Source organism: Narcine bancroftii, chromosome 7, assembly GCF_036971445.1.
Source record: "Narcine bancroftii isolate sNarBan1 chromosome 7, sNarBan1.hap1, whole genome shotgun sequence".
Taxonomy (NCBI): domain Eukaryota; kingdom Metazoa; phylum Chordata; class Chondrichthyes; order Torpediniformes; family Narcinidae; genus Narcine; species Narcine bancroftii.
In genome coordinates, this window is record NC_091475.1 from 123,522,276 (window position 1) to 123,534,399 (window position 12,124).

A 12,124-nucleotide genomic window follows, 5' to 3' on the forward strand; every position below is an offset into this window, starting at 1 on the left:
CTGATTCCCCACCTCTGATTCTCCGTGTTTGATTCCCCGCCTCTGTTTCCCCGCCTCTGATTCCCCGCCTCTGATTCCCCAACTCTAATTCCCAGCCTCTGATTCCCCATATCTGATTCCCCGCCTCTGTTTCCCCGCCTCTGATTCCCTGCCCCTGTTTCCCCATATCTGATTCCCTGCCTCTGATTCCCCAACTTTGATTCCCAGCCTCTGATTCCCCAGCTCTGATTCCCCGCCTCTGATTCCCCGTGTTTGATTCCCTGCCTCTGATTCCCCGCCTCTGATTACCCATCTCTGATTCACCACCTTTGATTCGCCACCTATGATTCCCCATATCTGATTCCCCACCTCTGTTTTCCCGCCTCTGATTCCCCGCCTCTGATTCTCCATATCTCATTCCCCGCCTCTGAATCCCCATCTCTGATTCCCGGACTCTGATTCCCCACCTCTGATTCCCGGCCTCTTATTCCCAGCATCTGATTCCAGGCCTCTGATTCACGGCCTCTGACTCCCCGCTTCTGATTCTGATTCCCTGCCTCTGATTCCCCATCTCTGATTCCGCACATCTGATTACCTGCCTCTGATTCCCCACCTCTGATTCCCCATATCTGATTCCCCGCCTCTGATTCCCCGCATCCGATTCCCCATATCTGATTCCCCGCCTCTGTTTCCCCGCCCCTGATTCCCCGCCTCTGTTTCCCCATATCTGATTCCCCGCCTCTGATTCCCAACTATGATTCCCCGCCTCTGATTCCCCAGCTCTGATTCCCTGCCTCTGATTCCCCGCGTTCTATTCCCTGCCTCTGATTCCCCGCCTGTGATTCCCCATCTCTGATTCCGCACATCTGATTCCCTGCCTCTGATTCCCCATCTCTGATTCCCCATATCTGATTCCCCGCTTCTGTTTCCCCGCCTCTGATTCCCCGCCTCTGTTTCCCAATATCTAAGTCCCCGCCTCTGATTCCACAACTCTAATTCCCCACCTCTGATTCCCCAGCTCTGATTCCCCGCCTCTGATTCCCCGCATCTGATTCCCTACATCTGATTCCAAGCCTCTTATTCCCTGCCTCTGATTCCCAACCTCTGATTCCCCACCTCTGATTCCCCATATCTGATTACCAGCCTCTGTTTCCCCGCCTCTGATTCCCCGCCTCTGTTTCCCCATATCTGATTCCCGGCCTCTGGTTCCCCGCCTCTGATTCCCCGCCTCTGATTCCCTGCCTCTGATTCCCCATCTCCGATTCCGCACATCTGATTCCCTGCCTCTGATTCCCCGCCTCTGATTCCCCGCCTCTGATTCCCTGCCTCTGATTCCCAACCTCTGATTCCCCACCTCTGATTCCCCGTGTTTGATTCCCCGCCTCTGTTTCCCCGCCTCTGATTCCCCGCCTCTGATTCCCCAACTCTAATTCCCCGCCTCTGATTCCCCATATCTGATTCCCCGCCTCTGTTTCCCCGCCTCTGATTCCCCACCCCTGTTTCCCCATATCTGATTCCCTGCCTCTGATTCCCCAACTTTGATTCCCAGCATCTGATTCCCCAGCTCTGATTCCCCGCCTCTGATTCCCCGCATCTGATTCCCTGCATCTGATTCCAAGCCTCTGATTCCCTGCCTCTGATTCCCAACCTCTGATTCCCCACCTCTGATTCCCCATATCTGATCCCCAGCCTCTGTTTCCCCGCCTCTGTTTCCCCATATCTGATTCCCGGCCTCTGATTCCCCGCCTCTGATTCCCCGCCTCTGATTCCCTGCCTCTGATTCCCCATCTCCGAATCCGCACATCTGATTCCCTGCCTCTGATTCCCCGCCTCTGATTCCCCGCCTCTGATTCCCTGCATCTGATTCCCAACCTCTGATTCCCCACCTCTGATTCCCCGTGTTTGATTCCCCGCCTCTGTTTCCCCGCCTCTGATTCCCCGCCTCTGATTCCCCAACTCTAATTCCCCGCCTCTGATTCCCCATATCTGATTCCCTGCCTCTGTATCCCCGCCTCTGATTCCCCGCCCCTGTTTCCCCATATCTGATTCCCTGCCTCTGATTCCCCAACTTTGATTCCCAGCCTCTGATTCCCCAGCTCTGATTCCCCGCCTCTGATTCCCCGTGTTTGATTCCCTGCCTCTGATTCCCCGCCTCTGATTCCCCAACTCTAATTCCCCGCCTCTGATTCCCCATATCTGATTCCCTGCCTCTGTTTCCCCGCCTCTGATTCCCCGCCTCTGTTTCCCCGCCTCTGATTCCCCACCTCTGATTCCCAATATCTGATTCCCCGCCTCTGATTCCCCACCTCTGATTCCCCACCTCTGATTCGCCAGCTATGATTCCCCGCCTCCTATTCCCCGCGTCTGATTCCCTGCCTCTGATTCCCCGCCTCTGATTCCACATCTCTGATTCACCACCTCTGATTCCCCGCGTCTGATTCCCTGCCTCTGATTCCCCATCTCTGATTCCCCATCTCTGATTCCCCAATTCTGATTCCCCTCCTCTGATTCCCCGTGTTTGATTCCCAGCCTCTGATTCCCGGCCTCTGATTCCCCATCTCTGATTCACCGCCTTTGATTCGCCACCTCTGATTCGCCATATCTGATTCCCCGCCTCTGTTTCCCCGCCGATGATTCCCCGCCTCTGATTCCCCATTTCTCATTCCCCGCCTCTGAATCCCCATCTCTGATTCCCGGACTCTGATTCCCCACCTCTGATTTCCGGCCTCTTATTCCCGGCATCTGATTCCGGCCTCTGATTCCCGGCCTCTGATTCCCTGCTTCTGATTCTGATTCCCTGCCTTTGATTCCCCATCTCTGATTCCGCACATCTGATTCCCTGCCTCTGATTCCCCATCTCTGATTCCCCATATCTGATTCCCCGCCTCTGATTCCCTGCCTCTGTTTCCCAATATCTAAGTCCCCGCCTCTGATTCCCCAACTCTGATTCCCCACCTCTGATTCCCCAGCTCTGATTCCCCGCCTCTGATTCCCCGCATCTGATTCCCTGCATCTGATTCCAAGCCTCTGATTCCCTGCCTCTGATTCCCAACCTCTGATTCCCCACCTCTGATTCCCCATATCTGATTCCCAGCCTCTGTTTCCCCGCCTCTGATTCCCCGCCTCTGTTTCCCCATATCTGATTCCCGGCCTCTGATTCCCCGCCTCTGATTCCCCGCCTCTGATTCCCTATCTCCGATTCCGCACATCTGATTCCCTGCCTCTGATTCCCCGCCTCTGATTCCCCGCCTCTGATTCCCTGCCTCTGATTCCCAACCTCTGATTCCCCACCTCTGATTCCCCGTGTTTGATTCCCCGCCTCTGTTTCCCCGCCTCTGATTCCCCGCCTCTGATTCCCCAACTCTAATTCCCTGCCTCTGATTCCCCATATCTGATTCCCCGCCTCTGTTTCCCCGCCTCTGATTCCCCGCCCCTGTTTCCCCATATCTGATTCCCTGCCTCTGATTCCCCAACTTTGATTCCCAGCCTCTGATTCCCCAGCTCTGATTCCCCGCCTCTGATTCCCCGTGTTTGATTCCCTGCCTCTGATTCCCCGCCTCTGATTACCCATCTCTGATTCACCACCTTTGATTCGCCACCTCTGATTCCCCATATCTGATTCCCCACCTCTGTTTTCCCGCCTCTGATTCCCCGCCTCTGATACTCCATATCTCATTCCCCGCCTCTGAATCCCCATCTCTGATTCCCGGACTCTGATTCCCCACCTCTGATTCCCGGCCTCTTATTCCCAGCATCTGATTCCAGGCCTCTGATTCCCGGCCTCTGACTCCCCGCTTCTGATTCTGATTCCCTGCCTCTGATTCCCCATCTCTGATTCCGCACATCTGATTACCTGCCTCTGATTCCCCACCTCTGATTCCCCATATCTGATTCCCCGCCTCTGATTCCCCGCATCCGATTCCCCATATCTGATTCCCCGCCTCTGTTTCCCCGCCCCTGATTCCCCGCCTCTGTTTCCCCATATCTGATTCCCCGCCTCTGATTCCCAACTATGATTCCCCGCCTCTGATTCCCCAGCTCTGATTCCCTGCCTCTGATTCCCCGCGTTCTATTCCCTGCCTCTGATTCCCCGCCTGTGATTCCCCTCCTCTGTTTGCCCGCCTCTGATTCCCCACCTCTGATTCCCCATATCTAATTCCCCGCCTCTGTTTGCCCGCCTCTGATTCCCCGCCTCTGTTTCCCCATATCTGATTCCCCGCCTCTGAATCCCCAACTATGATTCCCCTCCTCTGATTCCCCAGCTCTGATTCCCCGCCTCTGATTCCCCGTGTTTGATTCCCTGCCTCTGATTCCCCGCCTCTGATTCACCATCTCTGATTCACCGCCTTTCATTCGCCACCCTGATTCCCCATATCAGATTCACCGCCTCTGTTTCCCCGCCTCTGATACCCCGCCTCTGATTCCCCATATTTCATTCCCCGCCTCTGATTCCCCATCTCTGATTCCCGGACTCTGATTCCTGGCCTCTTATTCCCGGCATCTGATTCCCGGCCTCTGATCCCGGCCTCTGATTCCCCGCTTCTGATTCTGATCCCTGCCTCTGATTCCCCATCTCTGATTCCGCACATCTGATTCCCTGCCTCTGATTCCCCACCTCTGATTCCCCATATCTGATTCCCCGCCTCTGTTTCCCCGCCTCTAATTCCCCGCCTCTGTTTCCCCATATCTATTTCCCCGCCTCTGATTCCCCGCCTCTGATTCCCCAGCTCTGATTCCCCACCTCTGAATCCCCAACTCTGATTCCCTGCCTCATATTCCGCAGCTCTGATTCCCCGCCTCTGATTCCCCAGCTCTGATTCCCTGCCTCTGTTTCGCAACCTCTGATTCCCCACCTCTGATTCCCCATATATGATTCCCCACCTCTGTTTCCCTGCCTCTGATTCCCAGCCTCTGTTTCCCCATATCTGATTCCCCGCCTCTGATTCCCCAACTCTGATTCCCCGCCTCTGATTCCCCAGCTCTGATTCCCCACCTATGATTCCCCGTGTTTGATTCACTGCCTCTGATTCCCCGCCTCTGATTAACCATCTCTGATTCACCGCCTTTCATTCGCCACCTCTGATTCCCCATATCAGATTCCCCGCCTCTGTTTCCCCGCCTCTGATTCCCCTCCTCTGTTTCCCCATATCTGATTCCCCGCTTCTGATTCCCCAACTCTGATTCCCTGCCTCTGATTCCCCAGCTCTGATTCCCCGCCTTTGATTCCCCCCGTCTGATTCCCAGCCTCTGAGTCCCCGTGTCTGATTTCCTGCCTCTGATTCCCCGCCTCTGATTCCCCATCTCTGATTCACAGCCGCTGATTCCCCACCTCTGATTCCCCATCTCTGATTCCGCACATCTGATTCCCTGCCTCTGATTCCCCGACTCTGATCCCCACCTCTGATTCCCCAGCTCTGATTCCCCGCCTCTGATTCCCCAACTCTGATTCCCCGCCTCTGATTCCCCAGCTCTGATTCCCCGCCTCTGATTCCCCATATCTGATTCCCCACCTCTGTTTCCCGGCCTCTGATTCCCCGCTTCTGATTCTGAATCCCTGCCTCTGATTCCCCATCTCTGATTCCGCACATCTGATTCCCTGCCTCTGATTCCCCACCTCTGATTCCCCATATCTGATTTCCCGCCTCTGTTTCCCCGCCTCTGATTCCCTGCCTCAGTTTCCCCATATCTAATTCCAAACCTCTCATGCCCCAACTCTGATTCCCTGCCTCTGATTCCCCGCGTTCTATTCCCTGCCTCTGATTCCCCGCCTGTGATTCCCCATCTCTGATTCACCACCTCTGATTCCCCACCTCTGATTCCCCATATCTAATTCCCCGCCTGTGATTCCCCATCTCTGATTCACCACCTCTGATTCCCCGCCTCTGAATCCCCATCTCTGATTCACAGCCTCTGATTCCCCACCTCTGATTCCCCATCACTGATTCCGCACATCTGATTCCCTGCCTCTGATTCCACGACTCTGATCCCCACCTCTGATTCCGCAGCTCTGATTCCCCGCCTCTGATTCCCCAACTCTGATTCCCCGCCTCTGATTCCCCAGCTCTGATTCCCCGCCTCTGATTCCCCGTGTTTGATCCCCTGCCTCTGATTCCCCGACTCTGATCCCCACCTCTGATTCCGCAGCTCTGATTCCCCGCCTCTGATTCCCCAACTCTGATTCCCCGCCTCTGATTCCCCAACTCTGATTCCCTGCCTCTGATTCCCCAGCTTCATTCCCCGCCTTTGATTCCCCCCGTCTGATTCCCAGCCTCTGAATCCCCGTGTCTGATAACCTGCCACTGATTCCCCGTCTCTGATTCCCCATCTCAGATTCACCGCCTCTGATTCCCCACCTCTGATTCCCCATCTCTGATTCCGCACATCCGACTCCCTGCCTCTGATTCCCCGACTCTGATTCCCCACCTCTGATTCCCCAGCTCTGATTCCCCGCCTCTGATTCCCCAACTCTGATTCCCCGCCTCTGATTCCACAGCTCTGATTCCCCGCCTCTGATTCCCCGTGTTTGATCCCCTGCCTCTGATTCCCCGCCTCTGATTCCCCATCTCTGATTCACCGCCTTTGATTCGCCACCTCTGATTCCCCATATCTGATTCCTCGCCACTGTTTCCCCGCCTCTGATTCCCCGCCTCTGATTCCCCATATCTCATTCCCCGCCTCTGATTCGCCAGCTATGATTCCCCACCTCTGATTCCCCGCGTCTGATTCCCTGCCTCTGATTCCCCGCCTCTGATTCCACATCTCTGATTCACCACCTCTGATTCCACGCGTCTGATTTCCCGCCTCTGATTCCCCATCTCTGATTCCCCATCTCTGATTCCCCAATTCTGATTCCCCGCCTCTGATTCCCCAGCTCTGATTCCTCGCCTCTGATTCCCTTCCTTTGATTCCCAACCTCTGATTCCCCAACTCTGATTTCCCATATTGATTCCCTGCGTCTGATTCCCCACCTCTGATTTCACATATTGATTCCCTGCGTCTGATTCCCCGCCTCTGATTCCCCAACTCTGATTCCCCGCCTCTGATTCCCCAGCTCTGATTCCCCGCATCTGATTCCCCGTGTTTGATTCCCTGCCTCTGATTCCCCACCTCTGATTCCCCATATCTGATTCCCCGCCTCTGTTTCCCCACCTTTGATTCCCCGCCTCTGTTTCCCAATATCTAAGTCCCCGCCTCTGATTCCCCAACTCTGATTCCCCACCTCTGATTCCCCAACTCTGATTCCCCGCCTCTGATTCCCCAGCTCTGATTCCCCGCCTCTGATTCCCCGTCTTTGATCCCCTGCCTCTGATTCCCCGCCTCTGATTCCCCATCTCTGATTCACCGCCTTTGATTCGCCACCTCTGATTCCCCATATCTGATTCCTCGCCTCTGTTTCCCCGCCTCTGATTCCCCATATCTCATTCCCCGCCTCTGATTCCCCATCTCTGATTCCCGGACTCTGATTCCCCACCTCTGATTCCCGGCCTCTTATTCCCGGCATCTGATTCCGGCCTCTGATTTCCGGCCTCTGATTCCCTGCTTCTGATTCCCCATCTCTGATTCCGCAAATCTAATTCCCTGCCTCTGATTCCCCACCTCTGATTCCCCATATCTGATTCCCCGCCTCTGTTTCCCCGCCTCTGATTCCCCACCTCTGTTTCCCCATATCTAAGTCCCCGCCTCTGATTCCCCAACTTTGATTCCCCACCTCTGATTCCCCAGCTCTGATTCCCCGCCTCTGATTCCCCGCATCTGATTCCATGCATCTGATTCCCAGCCTCTGATTCCCAGACTCTGATTCCCAACCTCTGATTCCCCACCTCTGATTCCCCATATCTGATTCCACGCCTCTGTTTCCCCGCCTCTGATTCCCCGCCTCTGTTTCCCCATATCTGATCCCCGCCTCTATTTGCCCGCATCTGATTCCCCGCCTCTGTTTCCCCATATCTGATTCCCCGCCTCTGAATCCCCAACTCTGATTCCCTGCCTCTAATTTCCCAGCTCTGATTCCCCGCCTCTGATTCCCCGCGTCTGATTACCGGCCTCTGATTCCCCGCCTCTGATTCCCCATCTCTGATTCACAACCTCTGATTCCCCACCTCTGATACCCCATATCTGATTCCCCGCCTCTGTTTCCCCGCCTCTGATTCCCCACCTCTGATTCCCAATATCTGATTCCCCGCCTCTGATTCCCCACCTCTGATTCCCCGCCTCTGATTCGCCAGCTATGATTCCCCGCCTCTGATTCCCCGTGTTTGATTCCCTGCCTCTGATTCCCGGCCACTGATTCCCCAACTCTGATTCACCGCCTTTGATTCGCCACCTCTGATTCCCCATATCTGATTCCCCGCCTCTGTTTCCCCGCCTCTGATTCCCCGCCTCTGATTCCCCATATCTCATTCCCCGCCTCTGAATCACCATCTCTGATTCCCGGACTCTGATTCCCCACCTCTGATTCCCCGCCTCTGATTCCCCGCATCTGATTCCCTGCATCTGATTCCAAGCCTCTTATTCCCTGCCTCTGATTCCCAACCTCTGATTCCCCACCTCTGATTCCCCATATCTGATTCCCAGCCTGTGTTTCCCCGCCTCTGATTCCCCGCCTCTGTTTCCCAATATCTAAGTCCCCGCCTCTGATTCCACAACTCTAATTCCCCACCTCTGATTCCCCAGCTCTGATTCCCCGCCTCTGATTCCCCGCATCTGATTCCCTGCATCTGATTCCAAGCCTCTTATTCCCTGCCTCTGATTCCCAACCTCTGATTCCCCACCTCTGATTCCCCATATCTGATTCCCAGCCTGTGTTTCCCCGCCTCTGATTCCCCGCCTCTGTTTCCCCATATCTGATTCCCGGCCTCTGGTTCCCCGCCTCTGATTCCCCGCCTCTGATTCCCTGCCTCTGATTCCCCATCTCCGATTCCGCACATCTGATTCCCTGCCTCTGATTCCCCGCCTCTGATTCCCCGCCTCTGATTCCCTGCCTCTGATTCCCAACCTCTGATTCCCCACCTCTGATTCCCCGTGTTTGATTCCCCGCCTCTGATTCTCCGCCTCTGATTCCCCGCCTCTGATTCCCCAACTCTAATTCCCCGCCTCTGATTCCCCATATCTGATTCCCCGCCTCTGTTTCCCCGCCTCTGATTCCCCACCCCTGTTTCCCCATATCTGATTCCCTGCCTCTGATTCCCCAACTTTGATTCCCAGCATCTGATTCCCCAGCTCTGATTCCCCGCCTCTGATTCCCCGCATCTGATTCCCTGCATCTGATTCCAAGCCTCTGATTCCCTGCCTCTGATTCCCTACCTCTGATTCCCCACCTCTGATTCCCCATATCTGATCCCCAGCCTCTGTTTCCCCGCCTCTGTTTCCCCATATCTGATTCCCGGCCTCTGATTCCCCGCCTCTGATTCCCCGCCTCTGATTCCCTGCCTCTGATTCCCCATCTCCGATTCCGCACATCTGATTCCCTGCCTCTGATTCCCCGCCTCTGATTCCCCGCCTCTGATTCCCTGCATCTGATTCCCAACCTCTGATTCCCCACCTCTGATTCCCCGTGTTTGATTCCCCGCCTCTGTTTCCCCGCCTCTGATTCCCCGCCTCTGATTCCCCAACTCTAATTCCCCGCCTCTGATTCCCCATATCTGATTCCCTGCCTCTGTTTCCCCGCCTCTGATTCCCCGCCCCTGTTTCCCCATATCTGATTCCCTGCCTCTGATTCCCCAACTTTGATTCCCCGCCTCTGATTCCCCATCTCTGATTCACCGCCTTTGATTCGCCACCTCTGATTCCCCATATCTGATTCCCCACCTCTGTTTCCCCGCCTCTGATTCCCCGCCTCTGATTCTCCATATCTCATTCCCCGCCTCTGACTCCCCATCTCTGATTCCCGGACTCTGATTCCCCACGTCTGATTCCCGGCCTCTTATTCCCAGCATCTGATTCCAGGCCTCTGATTCCCGTCCTCTGACTCCCCGCTTCTGATTCTGATTCCCTGCCTCTGATTCCCCATCTCTGATTCCGCACATCTGATTACCTGCCTCTGATTCCCCACCTCTGATTCCCCATATCTGATTCCCCGCCTCTGTTTCCACGCCTCTGATTCCCCGCCTCTGTTTCCCCATATCTAATTCCCCACCTCTGATGCCCCAACTCTGATTCCCCGCCTCTGATTCCACAGCTCTGATTCCCCGCCTCTGATTCCCCACATCCGATTCCCCATATCTGATTCCCCGCCTCTGTTTCCCCGCCCCTGATTCCCCGCCTCTGTTTCCCCATATCTGATTCCCCGCCTCTGATTCCCAACTATGATTCCCCGCCTCTTATTCCCCAGCTCTGATTCCCTGCCTCTGATTCCCCGCGTTCTATTCCCTGCCTCTGATTCCCCGCCTGTGATTCCCCATCTCTGATTCACCACCTCTGATTCCCCACCACTGATTCCCCATATCTAATTCCCCGCCTCTGTTTGCCCGCCTCTGATTCCCCGCCTCTGTTTCCCCGCCTCTGATTCCCCACCTCTGATTCCCAATATCTGATTCCCCGCCTCTGATTCCCCACCTCTGATTCCCCACCTCTGATTCGCCAGCTATGATTCCCCGCCTCCTATTCCCCGCGTCTGATTCCCTGCCTCTGATTCCCCGCCTCTGATTCCACATCTCTGATTCACCACCTCTGATTCCCCGCGTCTGATTCCCTGCCTCTGATTCCCCATCTCTGATTCCCCATCTCTGATTCCCCAATTCTGATTCCCCTCCTCTGATTCCCCGTGTTTGATTCCCAGCCTCTGATTCCCGGCCTCTGATTCCCCATCTCTGATTCACCGCCTTTGATTCGCCACCTCTGATTCGCCATATCTGATTCCCCGCCTCTGTTTCCCCGCCGATGATTCCCCGCCTCTGATTCCCCATATCTCATTCCCCGCCTCTGAATCCCCATCTCTGATTCCCGGACTCTGATTCCCCACCTCTGATTTCCGGCCTCTTATTCCCGGCATCTGATTCCGGCCTCTGATTCCCGGCCTCTGATTCCCTGCTTCTGATTCTGATTCCCTGCCTTTGATTCCCCATCTCTGATTCCGCACATCTGATTCCCTGCCTCTGATTCCCCATCTCTGATTCCCCATATCTGATTCCCCGCCTCTGATTCCCTGCCTCTGTTTCCCAATATCTAAGTCCCCGCCTCTGATTCCCCAACTCTGATTCCCCACCTCTGATTCCCCAGCTCTGATTCCCCGCCTCTGATTCCCCGCATCTGATTCCCTGCATCTTATTCCAAGCCTCTGATTCCCTGCCTCTGATCCCCAACCTCTGATTCCCCACCTCTGATTCCCCATATCTGATTCCCAGCCTCTGTTTCCCCGCCTCTGATTCCCCGCCTCTGTTTCCCCATATCTGATTCCCGGCCTCTGATTCCCCGCCTCTGATTCCCCGCCTCTGATTCCCTATCTCCGATTCCGCACATCTGATTCCCTGCCTCTGATTCCCCGCCTCTGATTCCCCGCCTCTGATTCCCTGCCTCTGATTCCCAACCTCTGATTCCCCACCTCTGATTCCCCGTGTTTGATTCCCCGCCTCTGTTTCCCCGCCTCTGATTCCCCGCCTCTGATTCCCCAACTCTAATTCCCTGCCTCTGATTCCCCATATCTGATTCCCCGCCTCTGTTTCCCCGCCTCTGATTCCCCGCCCCTGTTTCCCCATATCTGATTCCCTGCCTCTGATTCCCCAACTTTGATTCCCAGCCTCTGATTCCCCAGCTCTGATTCCCCGCCTCTGATTCCCCGTGTTTGATTCCCTGCCTCTGATTCCCCGCCTCTGATTACCCATCTCTGATTCACCACCTTTGATTCGCCACCTCTGATTCCCCATATCTGATTCCCCACCTCTGTTTTCCCGCCTCTGATTCCCCGCCTCTGATTCTCCATATCTCATTCCCCGCCTCTGAATCCCCATCTCTGATTCCCGGACTCTGATTCCCCACCTCTGATTCCCGGCCTCTTATTCCCAGCATCTGATTCCAGGCCTCTGATTCCCGGCCTCTGACTCCCCGCTTCTGATTCTGATTCCCTGCCTCTGATTCCCCATCTCTGATTCCGCACATCTGATTACCTGCCTCTGATTCCCCACCTCTGATTCCCCATATCTGATTCCCC